The 20,133-nt window shown below is 38.1% G+C and overlaps 1 protein-coding gene across 1 annotated transcript in view; it reads left to right on the top strand.

Moving 5' to 3' along the window:
- Positions 1–20,133, top strand: part of LOC124107678 (short transient receptor potential channel 7) — a 149,887-nt gene that overhangs the window by 73,576 nt on the left and 56,178 nt on the right. The window lies entirely within an intron of this gene.

A 20,133-nucleotide genomic window follows, 5' to 3' on the forward strand; every position in this document is an offset into this window, starting at 1 on the left:
CTCTCAGAACATAAATCAGATCATGTCAGCTCCACTTCCTGAAACTTCTAATGACTCTCCACCTCACCAGAGGAAAAACTACAGTCCTGACAAGTACCTATTAGGGTGTGGGCCATCTGCTCCCTGTTGCTCTCCTGGCTTCATCTCTTCTTTTTCTCCTCTGGCCCTCTTTGCTCCAGTCACCAGCACCTCAGCTATTCCTAATGAACTCCTGAAGCTCTCTCTCTTCTCCCTTTACACTCTCCTCCCTCTGTGACTGTGACACTGCCTAGAACATCTCATAAGTCTATTTGACTCCTTTCCTTACCTCCTTCAACTCTTCATTCAAAATCCCCTTGAGGGCCAGGTGCTGGTGGTGCAGGCCTGTAATCCCAGTGGCTTCAGAGGCTGAGGCAAGAGGATTGAGGGTTCAAAGCAAGCCTCAGCAATTTAGTGAGGCCCTAAAGAACTCAGCAAGACCCTGGCTCTAAATAAAATAAAAAATGGGCTAGGTATGTGGCTCAGTGGTTAAGAACCCCTGGATTCAATCCCTGGTACCAAAAAAAAAAAAAAATCCCCTTGAGGGAGTTCTTGTTTCACCATCTATATAAAAGAGTGATCCCCTCTCTGCAATCCCTACTCCCCTATAAAATAAAAGTACCAAAAGAGTAGAGGCTATCTGTTTTGCTTATGGCTGTACCTGTAAAACAGAACAGCTCCTGGCACAAATGGTTACTTAATGACCACATGCTGCATGAATGACTAGCACTCACCACATGATATTAAAGAGATCCACTTGTGCAATAGCTCCATGGGCGAGCAGTAATGCCATCTTACTCCTCCTTATACTTCCAATGCAAGGCACAATTTCTGGCACACAGGAGACTCAGTAAGCCCATGTTGAACTGAGCAGAACATCTCCGTAAGGGTGACTCCTAAAAGTCACTAAAACCTTTGAGCTAACAGACTCATTCCTAGTTTCTGCAATTTAGCAGTTGGGTTTATTTGGAAGGAAATGTCTTCCTAATAAATAAACGTGAAGCTGGATGTAGAGGGACTCAGGTCTAAATTGCAAAGAGGAGAGCTCACCATGCCACTTCACGGCTGGACTCTCATTGTCTACCTTGCCCTCAAGTCTGCCTCACTCTCCATTGCACTGTCAGGACTTCAGCACAGTATTTATCCCATGACAGATGCTTATTGATTAAATGAATGAATTTATACATGAGGTCTACCATGAGCCAACCCATGGACTGATGTGGCTGAGCTGTGTGCTTTGTGGATGAAAAATTTGGAAGGATCCAGGATGAATAAATCTTCTACTTTAGCACCACTATGAAACTAGATTGTATGCTTTAGCCCAGTAGAGCAAACAGACCCCCAAAATGTGCCAGTTAAAAGCCAGTGCACTGTGAACAACAGTCACCATGCTGCCCCCTGACGGACTGAAGTAGCATAAGTAATGTTGTCTCATCCTACCATGCTGTTTCTCTGTGTGCCTGAGAATTGTGCTCCAAGATTCCCCAAGTCACATCAGGAGGGAACTCAGCGAACCCTCTGCTTACCCCCCATCCATTTCCATAATTTTTCACCATGAAGATAGGGATAGTAGATGGAACTGGAAGACTCGTTGCAGAATAGAAGTGACCAACGCCCTGGTAAGAGTCAGGAGACCAAAAAGGGTAAAGGGGAGTGGACAGATGGACATTTTGCTCAGAGGCTTAGAGCCTTGGAAACAATAGGATGAGCCTATCCATTAGGGACAGCTTCTATCCCATGTCTTTCTGATCATAAACATACCTACTGGTAACCTAAGAGTATGAAGGTTAATCTCAGATCCCTGGACTCAGCTGGCTTCCCCTCGCTAACTTTCTCTTAAGCATACCAAAAAGGGGATTGCCTTACTTAATTTTGGTACCTTTGTCTCATAACAATAGTCCCTCATCTTTCTCTTTCTTTTCATCAGGAAGGACCTTGAACACCCCTAATCACACCCTGTCCTGTAGAGTCAATTTCAGGGCATGAGGTAGGGCAGTTGATATTTTTATCAAATGAGTACTTACCAATGTTAAAATCATGGGTTTGGAGTCAGCCATATCTAAGTTCAGATCTCAGCTGCTACTAAAGTCTCTGGGCTTTAGTTCCCCTGTCTACACAGCAGAAACACGTTAATAACTAGTTCCATGATAATAACTAGGTTTCCCATGAGAATTTAATGAGCTAAATATGTAAAACAATCAGCTCAAGGCCTTGCACATAGTAAATACTTAATAAATAATAACTAATAGTAGCAAAATAGTAATAATCATATCTTTTAATGTTATCTCTTAGCCTATTTTATATTCCTATAATAGAATATCACAGATTGAATAACTTATAAAGAAATTGATTTCTCATGGTTCTCTCCAGAACCATAAAGACTGGGAAGTCCAGTGTCAAAGTGTCAGCATCTGGTGAGGGCCTTCTTATTGCATTATGCCATGGTGGTAGGTATAAGGGCAAGAGAGTGCCAGAGAGTAAGGAAAGACTATATTTGGTTTTATAACAAGCCCACCCATGCCATAACTAACCCACTCCCCCAATAATGACATTAATCCATTCATGAGTGCAAAGATCTCATGACCTCATCACCTCCTATTAGACCCCGTCTCACAACACTATAGATTGGGGATTAAGTTTCCAAGACATAAACTTTGGAGAACACATTCAAACCATAATTTCTCACTGTGGAAAGTGCAGAGACCAATCAATCATACTTAGGCCAACCCAGGTGGAGGCAGGCCTGAAGAAAGGTGGAGTTGCTTCTATTTAAGTGAACCACAGGGCTGCTGGAGGTTCCTCTTTCAACTTACATGTCCTAGCAGATTTCCTAAGTCACAGCTTAGAGGAGTTACTCTGCCATGGAGCACATATACCTATGTTGGCTAGAGTGAGATGTGTGTGGTAACAGCATGGGGCAAAGCTCCCATAGGCAGACCTGCTTCCCAGTTTGGGTTCACTGTGGTTCTAGTAGGAAGAGCAGAAAGCTGAGAGGTTCTTCTGGAAGTTCCATAAGAGACACAAGCAGCATCTTTAATCCGGATAAGTATGTACAGAATGTACACAAATTCCTCTCCAGATACATAAGCATATTGATGTTCACTTAATTGTGAGAAATTTTATAAAATATTGAATACTGTGCATATGACCATGCTCTGGTTAAAGTCAGCTAATACCTATCACAAGCCACACATGGATGAATATTCTCTCTTCATGGAACCTTTGCACTGGCAGCTCCCTCCTTCTGGAATATCTATTCTCTGATACCTCTTTTTTCACCTGCCTCAGTCCTACTAACATCTACTCATCTTCAGGTCTCAGTTCACACTCTGCCTTCTCTTAGAAGCCTCTGATTTCTGTAGCTAAGGTAGTGTGTCCCCACCCTGTCCTCCACCCCAAGGCACTTATATCAACCTGTGGTTCTCATCTGGTTACTTGTATCCTCTTCAGGAAGACCCTGAGCTCATCAAGGGTGAGGACTGTCTTTTATCTAGATCTGTATTCCCAGAGCCCAGCACAGTGGGTGCTAAATCAGTAGACATTATACCTGAGTTGCTAATGAAATACCTGAGATGCTTCCTTAAAAGACAGCCTCTGTCCCTAGGCAAGCTTCTGAATCCAACAGAAGGGACTTGTTAAAAAATCAACAAGCAGAGCAATCCATTACTTCTGGGATTTCACAAATGTCATTTTGAAGTGCTAAGAGCTGCTCACAATGTCAGTAGCTGCCAATTAAGTAAACCAAAAACCAGGTGGGAAACTGAAGTGTCTACAGAGGCACTGTCAGCTCTGCTTGGTAGAAGAAGGTGGTACACAGTGCCCTGCACATTCAGTGCTCAGTACCTGGGTCCTGCTCCTACATTGTGAGTTAGCAGAACTCAGCCCCAATCTCCATACTCTAAGCTTCTGTCCTACTGTTTGCACCTTTTACCTGAGGACTCACACAGAGTGAAACTTTGGGAGTGAGTCCAATAAGGGTATTTTTAAGCTTTATTAGAAAAGGCACTCAAATTGACAACTAGCCATATTGCTAACCTGAAAATCCAGATCACTGTAATATTGGCCAGTTGTCACTTATTGTGTTAAGAAATTTATTTAGATTATCTTTTTCAGTTTTCTCCTTGCAACAAATTACAAAGTAGACATTCTTATCATCCCTGTTATGTAGACTTAACTAGAAAATACTGAGATGAAGTTTTATACTCAAAAATATGCATGCAGCATGCAGCAGACTGAGATTAGAACCCAAACACTAACTATCCAGCAATCCTTCTCATGAAAAAAAACTAATCAGTTGTAAGGGTCCCACGAAACGTCGGAGAAAGAGACCACCAAGTGACCACTCATGCAATTGGCAGAAGGGGGATTTATTGAACCAGCATGCTAGGGCTCCGTGCCCACTCAAGAAGGGAAAGCAGCCCAGAGCCCCGAGCAGGGGCTGAGCACTGCTTAAGTACACTTTTGGGGGAGGGCGGAGGGCTTTGTATACATCAGAACAAATCATCATTAGGCGCGGGAAAATTGAACAACAACTCCTAAACCTGATTAGTTCATTCATTGGAGGGAACAGGTCAGGCTGGAGTGATAGGTCATTCCTAAGGAGAGTACACATTCAAACTGATTGGTTCAGTCCCTGCAAGGCCTGCGTGCAACCACACAGACCCCTTCAGTTATTAAACAACCAGACAATCAGGGGAAATGTTTACTGGGCGGTTCTAAGCATTGTCTTAACAGCTATCGAAATTTCAGGTTTTGCAGGTAACATAGAAACCTAACAATACCTCCTTTACATTTTAACTCAGACCTTGCAGCTTAGAAACTTTTACAGCACCCAGTCTTTTACCCTTTAACTTTTTCAATTTCTTTTACCCTTACACAGTAAAAATTCCAAAATCACCAATCTCTCTCTCTCTCTCTCTCTCTCTCTCTCTCACACACACACACACACACACACACACACACACACACACACAAACACACAGACACACTACTCTTTCCCAGATCTTAAAACTCTGATGCACAGAGAAGCATTTGGAAAATTCAGGGAATACATTTAGGGTGAACAAAAGAAGGCTTCCTGCAGAGAGCATATCAACTCAGGGTGACAGTGGGTAAACATTGGCAGAGCCTTTATGGGGGTCTTGGGCAAGGACCCAGGCCTACCTGACCCCACCATCAGGGCAGAACCCTGGATGCTGAGAATCAAGGAGTTACCTAAATCTCCCTGAGAAAGCTGCAAGAAGTACTGGATTTCTGTATCATATACAAAATTTGAACCACATTTCTTAGATCTGTGCTCCTATGTGGAGTTTAAATACTGAAGAGTATTTGCTTTGATGATCTTTGGATCATGAGTTTATTGATATGGTGAAGGTTAATGAAACAATTAATTGTATGCATGAAACCTAAAACATGGATTGAAGCTTTTCAATTTTCATCTGCAATAATGAGCACCAGGTTCAGGTTCTTACCCAGCATTTCACATTCATTAATTATTTCAATGATTCCAGTTATAATTAATAAGAATTCAGCCATGTGTGTTAAATATTAGCATTCAGAGTTTTCTCATCCAACAACCAAGTGAGGAGATGTGCAGAAGGGAGTGTGCTAGGGTAGGATGCAGCACTGAAGTCCTGTGAGCTAAAAGTTACTGTGTGTGACCCATGTGTCCAGCATTGTGCTTCCTGCTTTATTTACCCCACTTCACAAATCCTTATAACATCACATAACTAAGCTTCTCCTTTTCATTGCCATAGGAAGCCACTGTGTCCCAGATCTCCCTTGTAACCTGTATTGGATTCTCTAGAAGGTTCCTCCTTTCCCCCACTCCACCCTCATACCTGCCTTTTTCTTCATTTCCAGATACCCTCTCACTTCATCCACTAGAAGTCATAGTCCCTCCTCAGCAAAGGTCCCTTGTCATTGAATCCTTCCCTGAGAGATGCTCCACCTTGTTACCCTTTCTAAAGATTGGCTCCCCTTAAGGACATAGTCTCCCCTGCAGCCCTCATAACTGGGGCTGGTTTTGTTCCCACGGTCTTCATAGCACTGGGTCTGGCAATGGGGTGGGCATCTCCCTTGCTGTTCCTTGACTCTCCAGACCTTTCTCCATCTTTTCTCCCTAAGAGTATCCATCTTTGAGTCATATTTCATTAGATGACATCTGCCACATCCCTTATTGGTACAGTCTGCAACAATGGGTCACTCCCAATATTTCCCCATGATTTCAGTTCCTTCTGTTTAAATTCTTGGCACTTTAACATACACATAGATTGTTCTTCCAACACCCTGACTCAGTTGGACTCATCTCTTCAATTCCACATTTCTGTTGGTCACCAGGAGCTTGCCTGAGCCTACACGTGATATGATCAATGAATGTAAATCCTCCATCATCTAAGCATCACCAATCACACTCTCAGAATTGCAGCTCCAATGTTTCCATCTTCCTTGACTACACCAGTTCTGTCAGTCTCTCATCTCCCTCCAGTACCCCAAACTCACATAACCCTTCTTTCATTTTTCCACTTTCCCTCAAAGTTCTTCATGCCAGTTTCAGTACCATGGCTGTAATTATAAGCACTCCTTCATACACTGTTCAACTTCTCAGCCCCTCTCTTGATTTGTATACAAAAAACAACCCTGGTAAAATCTTTATCTACTCCATGCTGGCACCCAAGAAAATGAATGTGGTAGGAAAAAAATCACCACATTAACTGACTTCATTTAAATTGAGGACCATCAATCTCAAATGGGCTCTTATTGTTCTTCATATTTATATCCTAACTGACCAATCTTTGTACTTTCATGTTTTCCTAGAACCTATATCAGTCCTCCTCTCCTTGAACTTCTACTACCACCTACTTTATTTCTACTCTCAGCTAATCCTTTTTAGTCCTATTTAACTGAAAAAAATTAAGGCAATAGGAAGAAAATATCTATAATCTTCCTCCATCAATGAATTAACCCTACTAGCTTCCTCACCTACAAATTGACCTTCTCTCCTGTTACTACAAATAAACCATATATGATTCTATATAAATTTATTCTTCTACTTACACACTACATTCAATGCTCTAATCTACTAAACCTACTGGATTAATATAATGATCTACTAATATCATAGGCAATGATTAGCATAATTATCTACTGAAAAATTCCTATGAGCATAAAAATATTCTCCCATCAGGAGGAGGAAGGAAAAAACAGAAGCGGAAAGGGAGGATGAAAGAAGAAAGTGAGGAAAGAAAGAAAAGTTTCCCTTGATCCTACTTCTCACATCAGCTACTAATCCATTTCTCTTTGCAATAAAATTTCTCACAGGGCTGTCTAAACCATTGGCTCTAATACTTCTCCCATCTTCTGGCGATGCCCCTCATTCTCCCAGTAATACTCTAGTCAAGGTGACCAGTGACCTCCAATTTTAGTCAATTCTCACTTTTCTCATTTAGGGTTAATGGCCCTATCTACTTTATAGGACAGTTGTGACTGTTTAATGACATATTAAAATGTTTAGAACATCTTTATTATTAATTATTGGCATAACAACCATTTATTAAACTTAACCTTAATGTCAAAAGCAGAAACATCTCCCAGGTTTACAGCATACACACATCTACTGACTTACACCTCCTTTTATATTTCATTTGAAGCTTTCCATAAGCATTCCTTTCAAATAACTACATTCCTTAAAGGAGGGGTGGGGGAATGTATTTGAAGCCCACATTCTTTTTAAATCTAATTTCTAAGGTCTCCATTGAGAAATGAGTGTTAATTATTCTGTATTGTGTGGGTGTCTCTACAGCATCCTTCTGAGAAAATCATTTAACTTTTGACCCATCAGGGTAATGAGCTTCTCTCCCTCTTTTGATTTAAGTTTGTCATTAGCTGTTACAAAACTGTAGAGTTGGGATTTTTTAACCAAAATCAAGCAAACTAATCATTTCCTGAAATTGATGCTGTCAAAACAACAGCCCCAGCACCAAAAGTTCAAAATATCAATTTACCTTGTTGGATGGTTTCAGTTTGTCCTTTGTATTAGGACTAGAAATGCATCTCAATAATAAATAAGCTTGTGAAATTTATGAACCAAAAGAAAAGAAAAGAAATTCTAGGCTATTAAGAACCAAAGAATTTCAGCTAATATCTGTTGAACAGAAAACAAGAAATAAAGGGATGAATAGTTTTAAAACTGTTTAAAGTATTGACCAATACATAAAAAGTATGGAGCTAATAAGTTTGAGTTGAAAGATAACAAAAAACATTCTTTGCCAACATTTTCTTCTTTAAAACGATACTTCATAAGTCTAAAAAAATGTAAAATAATCATGCTGAGCATTTTATCAGTCATGTTAATAAATGTGTCTATGTGTTCACAGAAGGTCAACAATTGATATTTTTCAGAGAATATGTCTGTTCATATGGAAAAATCTCAAGAAATCAACAAAGCACCAATAAGTGAATTTAGCAAAGTCATAGGACATAAGGAAAACAAACAAAAGTTAATAATATTACTATTTAATGAACAATTTAAAAGGAAAAAAGTAAATTCTAGTAGTTGAAAAATTAAATACTCAAATACAAATCTTACAAACATATGTAAAACCCATATGTTTGAGACCACAAAACATCAGTAAAAGAAATCAAAGAACACCTAACTAATATGGAGATAAATATAATGTTAATGGTTTGAAGGACTCAACAAAGAAGTCAATTTTCCCCCAAATGATTCATATATTAAATAAAATTCCAATAAAAATCTCAGAGTAAGTTATTTTAGATATGAATAATCTTATTTTAAATATTTATATAAAAATGGAAGGAATGAAAAAAGTCAGAGCAATTTTAAAACATAGAGCAAGGTTGGAGGACTCAAAGTACTTACTTTTGATAATTAACAGAAAGCAACAAAAATAAAGACATTGGGTATTAGTGAAGGTAGGAAAAGATAGGCTATAGGAAACAGAATAGAGAGACTGAAATAAACACATACTAATACTGTCAGTAATTTTGGACAATTGTGTCAAAGCAATTCAATGGAAAGAGGATAATTTTTCAACAAATGAGACTAGAACAAGTGAACATCTATGTGCACACTTTATATAAAAATTAACACAAATGGGTCATGGCTAAATATGTAACCGAACCTATGAAACTTCTAGAGAAAAATTTTCTTTGTTAAGGAAATATTTCTTAGTTGTGACATCAAAAGCATAACCATAGAAAGAAAACATGATAAACTAGAGTTCACCAAAATTAAAAACATCTGCTTTTTGAAAGTTACTGTTAAGAGAATAAGTCACAGACTAAGAGAAAAGAGTTGAAAACTTGCATAATTCTTATATAAATTATATAATTATATTCAGAATATAAAAAGAACTCTCAAAACTCAATAATAAGAAAATAAACAATTCAATTTTTTTAAAAGGACAAAGAATTTGAACAGATCTTTCCTCAAAGAAAATATAGAGGTGGTAAAGATGCACAGAAAAAGATGCCCAACATCACTACCCATTAATGAATGCAAATTAAAACCACAATGAGATATCATGATACAGAAAATAATTTGGTAATAGCTAATGCTGGCAAGACTATGGAGTAGCTGGAGTTCTCATAATTTGATGGTGGTAATGTAAAATAGAATACCTATTCCAGAAACAAACTGGTAGTTTCTTACAAAGTTAAACATGCACTTACCATATACTCAACAATCCCACTCCTAGATAGCTTTTCTAACAATAAGAATTTATTTTCACGCAAAAACTTATATGTGAATATTTATAGCCGCCTTCTTCTTAATTGCCAAGAACTGGAAACAACCAGTCAATCAGTGAATGAATATATAAATTGTGATACAAACATATAGTGGATGTTAAACAGAAAAAAATAAGCTTTTTTTCTTTATACATGTACTTTGGATATTAATAATCATCACATTTCACCATCATTTATAGCCCCATGTCCCCTCCCTTTCCCTCCAACCTCTCTACCCTATCTAGAGTTCGTCTATTCCTCTCATGCTCCCTCTCCCTATCCCTCTATGAATCAGCCTCCTTATATCAAAGAAAACATTCAGCACTTGGTTTTGGGGGATTAGCCAACTTCACTTAGCATTATCTTCTCTAACTCCATTCATTTACCTGCAAATGCCATGATTTTATTGTCTTTTATTGCTGAGTAATATCCATTGTGTATATATGTCACATTTTTTATCCACTCATCTATTGAAGGGTATCTAAGTTGGCTCCATAATCTAGCTATTGTTAATTGTGCCACTATAAACATTGATGTGGCTGTGTTCCTGTAGTATACTGTTTTTAAGTCCTTTGGGTATAGACCGAGAAGAGGGATAGCTGGGTCAAATGGTGGTTTCATTCCCAATTTTCCAAGAAATCTCCATATTACTTTCCATATTGGCTGCACTAATTTGCAGTCCCAGAAGCAATGTATGAGTGTGCCTTTTTCCCCACATCCTCGCCAGCACTTATTGTTATTTGTATGCATAATAGCTGCCATTCTGACTGGAGTGAGATGAAATCTTAGAGTGGTTTTGATTTGCATTTCTCTAGTTGCTACTGATGATGAACATTTTTTTTCATATATTTGTCGATTAATTGTATATCCTCTTCTGAGAAATGTCTGTTCAGGTCCTTGGCCCATTTATTGATTGGGTTATTTGGGGGTTTTTTTGGGGGGTTAGCTTTTTGAGTTCTTTATGTACCCTAGAGATTAGTGCTTTATCTGATGTGTGAGGGGCAAAGATTTGCTACCAAGATGTAGGCTCTCTATTCACCTCAGATTGCTTCCTCAGCTGAGAAGAAATTTTTTAGTTTGAGTCCATCCCATTTATTGATTCTTGATCTTAATTCTTGAGCCACAGGAGTCTTATTAAGGAAGTCAGGGTCTAATCCCACATGTTGGAGATTAGGGCCTACTTTTTCTTCTATTAGATGCAGGGTCTCTGGTTGTATTCCTAAGTCCTTGATCCATTTTGAGTTGAGTTTTGTGCATGGTGAGAGATAGGGGTTTAATTTTTCATTTTGTTGCATATGGATTTCCAGTTTTCCCAGCACTATTTGTTGAAGAGGCTATCTTTTCTCCAATGCATGCTTTTGGCACCTTTGTCTAATATAGGATAATTATAATTTTGAGGGTTAGTCTCTGTGTCCTCTATTCTGTACCATTCATCTACCAGTCTGTTTTGGTGCCAATACTGTGCTATTTTTGTTACTATTGCTCTCTAGTATAGTTTAAGGTCTGGTATAGTGATGTCACCTGCTTCACTCTTTCTGCTAAGGATTGCTTTAGCTATTCTGGGTCTCTTATTTTTCCAGATGAATTTCATGATTACTTTTTCTATTTCTATGAGGAATGTCATTGGGATTTTGATAGGAATTGCATTAAATCTGTATAGTGCTTTTGTAAGTATGGTCATTTTGATAATATTAATTCTGCCTATCCAAGAGCAAGGTAGATCTTTCCATCCTCTAAGGTCTTCTTTGACTTCTTTCTTTAGAATTCTGTAATTTTCATTATATAGATCTTTCACTTCTTTCGTTGATTCCCAAGTATTTATTTATTTATTTATTTATTTATTTATTTTGAGGCTATTGTAAATGGGGTAGTTTTCCTCGGTTCCCTATCTGAGGATTTGTCACTGATATACAGAAATGTCTTTAATTTCTGGGTGTTGATTTTATATCCTGCTACTTTTCTGAATTCATCTCTTAGTTCTAAAAATTTTCTGGTGGAACTTTTAGGGTCTTCTAAGTATAGAATCATATCATCAGCAAATAGTGTCAATTTGAGTTCTTCTTTTCCTATGTGTATCCCTTTGATTTCTTTCATCTGTCTAATTGCTATGGCCTGCGTTTCAAGAACTATGTTAAATAGAAGTGGTGAAAGAAGGCATCCCTGTCTTGTTCCAGTTTTTAGAGGGAATGCCTTCAATTGTTCTCCATTTAGAATGATATTGTTCTGGGTTTAGCATAGATAGCCTTTATGATGTTGAGATATGTTCCTGTTATCCCTAGTTTTTCTAGTGTTTTGAACATAAAGGGGTGCTGTATTTTGTCAAATGCTTTTTCTGCGTCTATTGAGATGATCATATTATTCTTATCTTTCAGTATATTGATGTTATGAATTACATTTATTGATTTCCTTATGTTGAACCAACCTTGCATCCCTGGGATGAATCCCACTTGATCACGGTGCATGATCTTTTTGATATGTTTTTGTATTTGATTTGCCAGAATTTTATTGAGAATTTTTGCATCTCTGTTCATTAGAGATATTGGTCTGAAGTTTTCTTTTTTTGATGCGTCTTTGCCTGGTTTTGAAATCAGAGTGATATGGGCCTCATAGAATGAGTTTAGAAGTGCTGCCTCTTTTTCTATTTCCGAAATAAATTGGAGACTATAGGTACTAGTTCTTCTTTAAAGGTCTTATGGAAGTCAGCTGTGTATCCATCCCATCCTGGGATTTTCTTGGTTGGTAGGCTTTTAATGGTGTCTTCTATTTTGTCAATTGAAATTGATCTGTTTAAATTGTATATATCATCCTGATTCAACTTGAGCAAATTATATGACTCTAGAAATTTGTCAATGCCTTCAATATTTTCTATTTCATTGGAGTACAAGTTTTCAACATAATTTCTAATTATCCTCAGTATGTCTGTAGTGTCTGTTGTGATATTTCCTTTTTCATCACGTATGTTAGTAAGGAAAAAAATCTAAGAGTTATTAGGATAGAGGAAGGCACAGAGTTTCAAACCAAAGGAATGCACAATCTCTTCAATGAGATAATATCAGAAAATAACTCTTAAGAGTTTTCTCTCGCCTTCTCTTTGTTAGCATGGCTAAAGGTCTGTCAATTTTATTTATTTTTTCAAAGAACCAACTTTTTATTCTGTCATTTTTTTAATTATTTCTTTTGTTTCGATTTCATTGATTTCATCTCTGATTTTAAATATTTCCTGTCTTCTACTGCTTTTGGTGTTGATTTGTTCTTCTTTTTCTAGGTCTTTGAGATGTAATGTTAAGTCATTTATTTGTTGACTTTTTCTTCTTTTAAGGAATGAACTCCATGCAATGAACTTTCCTCTTAGAACTGCTTTCATTTCTATATGTTGTATCTGTGTTCTCATTCACCTCTAAAAATTTTTTAATCTCCTCCTTGATGTCTTCTGTAACCCATTGTTCATTCAGTAGCATATTATTTAGTCTCCAGGTGTTGGAGTGGATTTTATTTCTTATTTTATCATTGATTTTTAATTTCATTCCATATGATCTGATAGAATGCAGGGTAGTACCCCTACTTTTTTTATATCTGCTAAGAGTTGTTTTGTGGCATAGTATATGGTCTGTTTTAGAGAAGGACCCATGTGCTGCTGAGAAGAAAGTGTGTTCACTCATTGAAAGATGAAATATTCTATATATGTCAGTTAAGTCTAAGTTATTGATTGTATTATTGAGTTCTATAGTTTCTTTGTTCAGCTTTTGTTTGGAGGATGTATCTAGTGATGAAAGAGGTTTGTTAAAGTCACCCAAAATTATTGTGTTGTGGTCTATTTGACTCTTGAACTTGAGAAGAGTTTGTTTGATGAACATAGATGCTCCATTGTTTAGGGTATATATATATATATATTTATAATTGTTAAGTCTTATTGGTGTATGGTTCCCTTGAGTAGTTTGTAGTGTCCTTCTTTATCCTTTTTGATTGACTTTAGTTTGAAGTCTACTTTGTTTGATATGAGGATGGAAACCCCTGCTTGCTTCTGCAGTCCATCTGAGTACTATGCTTTTCCCCAACCCTTTACCTTCAGACTGTGGATGTCTTTTTCTATGAGATGAGTCACTTGGAGGCAGCATATTGTTGGGTCTTATTTATTTATTTTTTATCCAATCTGCCAGTCTGTCTTTTGATTGGTGAGTTTAGGCCATTAACATTCAAGGTTATTATTGAGAAATGATTTGTATTCCCAGACATTTTTGTTTATTTTTTGGTATTTAATGTGACTTGGCTTCTCTACTGATTAGATTTGCTTTTGGTGTAATCCCTCCCTCTGCTGATTTTCATTATTGTTTTTCACTTCCTCTTCTTGGAATATTTTGCTGAGGATGTTCTGTAGAGCAGTCTTTTAGTTGTAAATTATTTTAATTTTTGTTTATCATGGAAGGTTTTTATTTCATCATCAAAGCTAAAGCTTAGTTTTGCTAGATATAATATTCTTGGTTGGCATCCATTTTCTTTCAGGACTTGGTATATGTTGTTCTACGATCTCCTGGCTTTGAGAGTCTGGGTTGAAAAATCTGCTGAGATACAAATTGGTCTCCCCCTTTATATGATCCGATTCCTCTCTTTTGCAGCTTTTAAGTTTCTATCCTTTTTCTGCATGCTAGGCATTTTCATTATAATGTGCCTTGGTGTAGATCTGTTGTAATTTTGTACATTTGGTGTCCTGTAAGCCTCTTGTATTTGGTTTTCCATTTCATTCTTCATGCTTGGGAAATTTTCTGATATTATCTCATTGAAGAGATTGTGCATTCCTTTGGTTTGAAACTCTGTGCCTTCCTCTATCCCAATAACTCTTAGATTTGGTCTTTTGATGCTATCCCCTAATTTCTGAATATTCTGTTCATAGTCTCTAACTTTCTTCACTGTGTGATCAACTTTGTTTTCCAGATTGTATACTTTGTCTCCATTATCTCACATTCTTTCTTCCAAGTCTGTTGGTTATGCTTCCTATTGAATTTTTTATTTGATTTATTGTATTCTTCATTTCAAGGATTTCTGATTTTTTTTCAGAGTCTCTATCTCTCTCTTGAAGTAATCTTTTGCTACCTGTATTTGCTCTCTTATCTCATTGTTGGGGTGATCAATTTTTCACCTGTATTTGCTCATTTAGGTCATTCTTTAATTCACAGATCATTTTAATTATGAACCTTCTGAACTCCTTCTCTGACATTTCATCAACTTTGCTGTCCATGGGTTCTGTTATTATAGTGTCCTGGTTTGTTTGGGGCACTTTCCTCCCTTGTTTTTTCATGTTGTCTATATGTTTTCCTTTCTCACAGTGTGAATCTGAGATATTGCAGTTTCTTCCCTATTTTCTTGTAGTACCCATGCAGATTGTACCTCACCTTGTTGTTGGGCTTCCAGACCTCAGTGAATGCTACTGCATTCTGGATCTGGGTCCTGCATAAGTTGGAGTGGGTGGATCTGAGCTGCTGGGCTTGACCTCAAGTGGTAGTCTGCTGCTCGGAAGGGGTGGTCCTGCACCAGAGGCTAGGCTCTGGCGGGTGTCTGCCCTGCTGGGGAGGTGTGGACCAGGCCTGCTATGCGCCTGGACCTCCACAGGCCCGTGTGGATGAATCGAAAATAAGCTTTTGATGCATGCAACAACATGGTGAATCTAAAAGAGATTATGCTCAGAAAAAGAAGTCAGTCTCAAAGGGTTATATCCTATATGATGTAACTTATGTGACATACTTGAAGAGGTAAAACTCTAGGGCCTCTTTCTCTGTTCATCATAGCCATAGCTATGGTCCAAAGAAGCACTGCAGCATACAACATCTCCTAAGCCCTGAATGCTGGACACATTGCCTGGTGTGTTTATTCCTCATCCATTCACTAGTCCCCAGAAGCTAAGAATACCTCCTTTCAACACTCTATTTTAAAGAACAGATTTAAGTGTACCCTAACAGGAGATGAAGTAAAGAAGATCTGGGGCTACCTAGTGGTTTAGTGAGATAAATGGCAACATCCACATTCACATACATTACCCTGCTTGTTTTTTGGATGCCATCAGCATTGACAAGACTAGAGAGAACTTCCCTCTCACCTATGCATCCTATTCTACCTAAGAATGTCAGATACAAGTTATGCAAGTAATAAAGATCCAAACCATAGTGTTCCTCCACTCCCCATTACCCTTCCTTGATTTTGTTTTCTGGAAATTGGACCCAGGGATACGCTACCACTGAGCTACATCTCCACCCTTTTTTATTTTTCATTTTCATACAAAATTTCACTGTTTCCAGATTATAAGAGGAAGATAGACATCAAGGCTAGATTTAAGAATTTTTTGTCTAGAATAACTGAAACTGTGGGGGAAAGAAAATAAGGTAGACTCAATTCAAAATTTTTGTTAAATTTGAAATATGCCTATTAGACATTTGAGTGAAGATATAAAGTTGACAGTCAGATATATGAATCTTGAGTTCAGGGGAGAAGGCTGCATTAAAGATATAAATTTCAGATTTATCAGCATATGTACATTACTGAAAGCCATGACACTAGATAAGATCACTAAGACAATGAGTGTCAATAGATAAAAGGAGACTTTTGAGGACCGGATACATCTTTGGGGTATTCCAAAATTAAGACATAAGGAGAATGAGGATGAATCAACAAAGAATGAAAAAAAAGTAGTAAATCAGGAAAAATAAACACAAAAGTATATGTTATACTGGAAGCCAAGTAACTGTATATCAAATAAGAAGAAATGATCAGCCACATCAAAGCGCTTGATATGTAAAATGAGGACTGAGAACCAACTGTTGAATTTAGGAACATGAAAATCCTTTATGACTTTACCGAGAAGAGTCACAGTAAATTCTGTGGGCCGGAAAGCCTTATTAAATGGAACAATAAAGAGAACAAAAAGGGCAATTGAAGACAATGAATGTAGAAAACTCTATTGAAGAGTTTTGGTGTAGAATGGAACAGAAAATTGGAGTAGCAATTGGAGGAGGAAGTGGGGTCAAGATAAATTTCTATTTAAGAAAAGAAAAATAACCACATGTTTGTGTGCTGAACAAGTAGGGAGAGGAGAAGTTGATAGCACAGGAGAGAAAAAGGAAGGTTGCAGGAGCAACATCCTTGAGTAGGCATAAGAGGCTGATGATATCCAGGATGCAAGTGGAGGAGTTGATCTTAGAGAGGGGCAGAGACAGTTTATCCAAAGTAAAAAGAGGGAAAACATGGACACAGAATACATGGACACAGATGTGTGTAGCTACATATATGTGATGGTGTGAGCATGGGGAGCTTCTCTGCTGATAACTTCTATTTTCTTAATAAATAGAAAACAAGGTCCTCATCCAAGAGTTAGGAAGAAGTAAAGATTTTTGAAGATGGAGAAGGGAAAGATATGAAATGCTTGTTTAAGAGTAAAAGAGTAAATTGCCAGGAGTACTAAAGACTACTTAAGGTTAGAGACAGTTAACAGGAAGATGCATCAGTGCAGTTGTCTCTTCTCAGACACATTTACTGTACAGAGGCAGGACCAGAGTGGTAGACAATTAGATTCAACTAAGACCAGGCTTTTATCCAGTGAAGGTTAAAAAAAGTGAAGCCCAGAAAAGTTGATGATGTGTGCAGAGGTTATCATATGATTAACCATGAAATATAAGCTCTTTAAGGAGGAAAGAAGTAACCTAAAGAGGGGAGTATAAATTAGGGTAAAGGAAGAATGGTCAATTGCTTGTAGCCCTGGTGAATCAAAAGATTACTAGTTGGGGTCCCAGAAACAGTGAGCGGGATATATAGGGAGGCGGTGGTTTGAAAAATATACTTGTAGTTGCAGTCATGGAGGATATACAGCTACTGAAATAACTAAGAGACTGAGTGGCTGAATTTGGATTAAGGATGAGCTCACTGGAAAAGGATCTGTCAAGAAAGTGAGAGGGCAGGGTATTGGGAAAGTCATCTTTCAAGATATTGAAACTGCCAAGAATAACAAAAGCAGCAACGGAGGGACAGTGGGAGTGAAATAGGAGTTCAAATCACCAAAGGTGAGAGAGTGACCCATAGATCAGTAACTAATATAAGAAAGAGAAGTGTATTCAGCCTGTTTATCTCTCTGTCTTAGTTTCCTCATCTTTAAGTTGGAAATGGTGATAGCCTTTCCATCATGACTTTTTATAAAAAATTGAGCTAGATGATACACCTGTCAGCCATTGGGACTGGGGAACCTCAGCATATAGGAATATATTTTTTAAAAATTTAAAGAGCATGTCTGATGTCTTAGACATGTATCTCATCTACCTCAACTACAGTGAGGGGTATGTCTTGGAAGGCTCAAGAGCTCATGGTTGACCCAATTAAGCATACTCATCCTAATTCTTTAGAGGTTTCGCCTATAACCCTCTGCCACCATACATGACCATAGACTCTCCTCTCTGGCAGGCCTGGGTTCTCTCTTTTCCCTCCAGCCACCTGCAGATACCAGCCTTATTGACATACAGCCTGTGTCTAATGCAGAAGACAAAAATGTAATTATCCACTTTGGCTGCTCTGGTGCCTCCTTTTTGATGGGCAGGCTAGGTAAAAGAGCCCAGGAAAGTGACAGCCTCTAATGAAGGAGCACTTCCTGCTTCAAACTCTGCAGAACCCAAACATGTATAGTGCCATATAACCTGACTTGTTCCCAGTGTGGGAGCTTGGACCAAAGGCTAAGGCAAGCCTTTTCTACTTCATGTACCCATTCATGCATTCAGTTCCAGGTAGGAGTTTCACCAAGAGTTGATGTATATCTAGCCAACAGGTTCCATTTTACCAGGAAAACTGACATTCAGGGCAAGGAGATTCAGGAAATGTCAGTTGTAACAGAGGGACTGCCAGAGTTGAATGGGTCAGGTCAATGTGGTGAGGTGAACCATCTTCTCCATTTTGCTGAGCCCAGTGTATTATACGCTGAGATGCTGAGATTCCCAACTCTGGATCTTCAGCAGTCTCCAAAATGTTTTAGCCAGGACAAACTCTGAGCAAGTTTTACTTGGCATTACCCTTATGGGACCCTAAGGATGAATCCCCAGCCTCCTTCAGCCTCACTACTTAGAAACCACATTGGCCTCATTCTTGGCTAACTTAGTGCCTGGTACACAGTAGCTCCTCAATGAAGAATGAATGTGAATGGGTGACTGTTAGGGATGGAGAAGCACAGAATACAACTCTTCATGTCACCACCCAACCACCACCCAATAGATGCCCAAACCTAGGACACTCTAAGTATCTTACCCAAATTTTTCTCCATGACAATCTGCCTAAGCTGAGTAGTCCTTTTTCTACTCATAATTTTTAAAATTTCCTTATTCTACCTAAATTATACATAAAAATGAAGGGTAGCCATTCTCATCTGAAAATATTTTCATGATCCTTTTCCCTTTCCCAGCAAGCAAGCATTTACTTACCTCTTTCTCTAATGCAAAGTGACATTTTGATGCAGCAGCCCTGGAAGGAGACAAGAATCATTAACTCAGAAAAATAGCTGAGCTCCTGCAGTTTGCCAGGCTCCCACCTATTTGCTGAAGAATCCGGGCTTCGGAAAAGCAAAACTGCTCTCCTATTGCCAACTACTATTTATGAGTCTGAGGGTTGCTGACATTGATTAACATTGAAAGTGACATCTGGTCCTTATGTAGTTTCTAAATAGACTGGTTTCAACCAATAAAGCATTAAGGAAGCCTCAGGAGAATATATTTGGAGGGAAGTAGTGGTATGAGAGTGACATGAAACATTCTTTTGTCCAACATTTGGGATCATTATCTAGAAATTAAGCTGTGTGTTTGGGAGGGAGAGAAGTTGGTGTGTTGCTAAGAAAGGAAGGAAGGAAACTTCTCAAAGATGGTTGGAAAGATATACCTAGGGAAAGGAAAAGAGTATCCCAGGAGCAACTCATTAAAAAAGTGAAACAACAAAAAGTTCAAGACTAAAAGTGTCTACTCATCAGTCAAGTAATTTAAGGAGCCATGATTTGCCATACAAATGGATTTGTAGTAAGAAAGAATCCTGTAAAGTGTAAATTGCATTGGAGTTTTAAATGTGTAAGTTACAAGCAATTTTCTAGCACATATAAAAAGCATACCTGTGTTTAAATTTCTTCCAACTTCAGTGTATCAGCCTTATCTTTCTAGTAAATTCCTATGCAGAGCAGTCACTATTTTAGGTTGGTGCTAAATGAGTAAGGTATTATTTCTAGCATCTTAAAAGTTCATTTCCTTATTACTCCTCCCTTACAATTGGCTAGTAATTAGGCCCAAAGATTTGCTGCTTTGAAAAAGCCTGGATGGGCTATGGCGGGTACTCAAATCATTTAAAGAGCAAACTTTAAAAAAA

This window comes from Marmota monax, unplaced genomic scaffold (assembly GCF_021218885.2).
Source record: "Marmota monax isolate L192 unplaced genomic scaffold, Marmota_monax_Labrador192_F-V1.1 WCK01_AAM20220418_F8-fsc00097, whole genome shotgun sequence".
NCBI classification, from domain to species: Eukaryota; Metazoa; Chordata; class Mammalia; order Rodentia; family Sciuridae; genus Marmota; species Marmota monax.